General features: G+C 40.7%; 1 protein-coding gene across 3 annotated transcripts in view; it reads right to left on the bottom strand.

Moving 5' to 3' along the window:
• Positions 1-983, bottom strand: part of myh14 (myosin, heavy chain 14, non-muscle) — a 54,132-nt gene extending 53,149 nt beyond the window's left edge. For all 3 annotated transcript variants that reach the window (XM_076280094.1, XM_076280095.1, XM_076280096.1), the window contains exon 1: positions 832-983. The gene's annotated coding sequence lies outside the window, so the exon portion shown is untranslated. The remainder of the gene's footprint in view (positions 1-831) is intronic.
• Positions 984-3,148: the final 2,165 nt, after the last annotated feature.

Below are 3,148 nucleotides of genomic sequence, written 5' to 3'. Positions count from 1 at the left end.
CAGCACGCTGGGGGTAACTTGGGTGCAGCGGTGACATTGGGGCTAAAATTGCGCTACCAAAGCAGTCGCCTTTCGGCCTCGAGTACATCGGCTCCTGCGCCCATCCAACTGATGGTCATCGCAACATCGATCTGGAGGCTGAGTCAGCTCGCACAGTCCCAATATTAAGCATACAACAATGCATGGCCACAAAGACGCGTAACCACACCTAGAAGCGTGAAGTGATGAATAATTACTACTGATAAATGACTCCCCACTACCGGCCATAGCCTAGTCGGTTTGCCTGAAATGGATAATGGGGAGACAGAAATGCAGCTAACTAAATCTGACAATGATAATAACAATAATAATAACAATAATAACATTAATAATAATAATTATTATTAGCAAGTAAAGCAAGTAAAATGATGACGGTCATTATTCCTACGACAAAAATCTGGTTCAAGTAAAAATTGTATGAGTCCACAAAGACAAATAGCCACCGATTCTGCTTAACGTTACCATTTAGAGGTTAATTCGAGTTAACGCTTACCAGAATAGCTGTCTTGCCGTTTTGTAGCCAACAAATTACTGAACGCCGACTATTATGGCTATGTAATTGGCTATATAATTGGCCAAGGATGTCTTTAATATACAATCTACATCAAGGACCGTGTTGAAAGGAGAGACTGTGTCTTTGCTGTCCCGACTATCGTATGCAGTGTCATTTTCAGCTATGCCACCCGCATTTAGACTAACCAAGCTAGGTTAGCAAGTGGCTAACCTATGAAATGCGATACGACACGGTCCAAGAATTGAATTGATGTGAATTAAACAAGAAACACGTCTTACCTTGAGCGTTCTGTCCAAAATGATGGCTATGTTCAGGCAGTGGAGGTAGAAATAAGGCGTGGGTTTGATTTTCCTTTTGATATGAAGTGCAGCGAGTATACTGCAAATGCGGCTTTTATCATTACACCGCTCACTAGCGAAGCCGCACACACACGTTCACTCTGAGAATAAAACAGACCGCAAAGTACTGGCAAGTAAACTACTTCATTGTAAAACGGTTCTTCCTATATGTCATCCAATCAAATTTCAAATTACGTTTAAAGACTCAACCCCCGACGAAAGCTTAGCCAATTGTAATCCAATTTTGAATGTAAGGCCCACCCACTGAAAAGAGAACTCCTATTCCGCCCATGTGCTGGCAGAAGACAATAGAACGACGAATAGCATACAGGACATTAACATTGACAGCCACTGCAAGCAATCAGAATTGAGAACAGGGCGTCCGTGAGGTCTGATAGGCGTAAAGAATAACAAACCAAAGGATAGAGGCAGGTGTCCCATAGTAAAATATCGTAGTAGAGAGGAGATTTGCGCGCTCTTTGTTGATGACAGCGGTGTCTGTTGCGCCGTCTGGGGAGGCACGAGCTGACATACCGGCTGCGTGTAGTATAGGGCAGCCGCCCCACATTCTGATCTGGGATTCCGTGACCGCACCTTGTGTTATAAAGGGCAAACAGGGTTTCCTCCCTATACAGAACACCTCCATAATAAAAGACGTACATAAAATGTAGCCTACAGCAGCCTAAATTACATTATTACCATTGTAATCATAATAATAATATTAATAATAGTAATAACAATGCTAATAATAATAATAAGGCCCAATACTACAACTAATAATAATAACAAAACGACAAGGGCTACTGCAGGGCATACCATCTCAATAATAATAATAATAATAATAATAATAATATAAACTCAATAATAATACTAATAATACGACTCTATGGACAAAGTACAGGTGTTGGATAATCAATCAAATAGGGTTTTATTGCTTAGGACAATGTCCCTCCACGATGTCCCTCCATGATACACTTATGTTTTTACACACATACGAGTGGGACAGGCAAACAAAACAAAAAATGCAAAAGCTATAAGAAAACAAACAAACGAAAGACAGCTACTGATTTCTCCTGCATGTTTCTCTGCTGTAGGTATACTGTCTGTGTTCCAGGTCACCTGTGAGCATCTAATAGGAAATGAAATAGACTTTGAGACTTTTCTTTTTCCTAGTGAGGCCATCATTGACCTGGTGTTTGAAAAGAAAATGCAGGTGGTCAGGATTCAAGTTACATTCCTTCTAAACTGGAAAAGTCACGCTCTCTCTCTCTCTCTCTCTCTCTCTCTCTCTCTCTCACACACACACACACACACACACACACACACACACACACACACACACTCACTCACAAACACACACACACACACACACACACACACACACACACAAACACTTAGACACATAGCCATGCTTGCAGTCAATCAGTAACATAAAGAGGCAGTAATATTAAATAGCAAATCAATACAAATAAGATCATAACATTGTGTACAGTGCTAGCTTATGTCTGTAGGGTCATTTAAAACAATATGTGTATAACTTTGTGCTTTGTGTCACATGTGCTCACACATTGAAAACCAAAACCAAACATCTCTTTAGTAACATTACATCAACATCTCACTATGCATCTAATCAGTTTGGAAATAAACACATATTAAAATAGATATAGACAATAAATTCATCACTTCATTTCCAGTAGACTCCTATGTTCACAATACCCACTCAGCCACATCAGGACACTGCAAAGAAATAAAGCAGCGTTTTTTGTTTTGTTTTTTTTCCCCTCCAGTCACATATTTTGCAAAGTTTACAAGAATGGTGCAATCATCCGAGAGAAAAGTAAGTGCTTTTTGAATAGTCAGTGCAGAGTGCCCTGATCTTTAGCCTGCAGTCCTCTCGCACAGTGCCTTCGCTCCTATGCTACAGTACTAACTCAGCGGTTACACTGAGGCAGACGTATTGCAGATTCAGGGACCTTTCACACATTTCCACGGCTCCACCTCTCTCAAAAAAGAGTTCTCATCCCCACTGACAAAACCAAGTGGAACCGTTTTACACCCATTGAACAAAAGCCATCTCAGTATAACCGTCAGCGCTGTCATGCCTTCACACTGGAACTGACTGGTGCAGACAACAGTGTGTCCATGGCATATTTGTCAGGCACTGTACCACTCAGTAAAACAGCCCTCCTGTAAGCCATTACTGTTACATATAAATACTTCTACAATGAATAACAAAGTCAAAATCTGTGATAGGAAT

The sequence above is a fragment of the Alosa pseudoharengus genome, unplaced genomic scaffold (assembly GCF_046254945.1).
Source record: "Alosa pseudoharengus isolate Yale_2024_CS ecotype anadromous, Long Island Sound unplaced genomic scaffold, YU_APseudo_1.1 YU_APseudo_1.1_scf_12, whole genome shotgun sequence".
NCBI lineage: Eukaryota > Metazoa > Chordata > Actinopteri > Clupeiformes > Clupeidae > Alosa > Alosa pseudoharengus.
The sequence above is the reverse complement of the archived record's forward strand: the minus strand, read 5'-3'. Positions and strand labels throughout refer to the sequence as shown.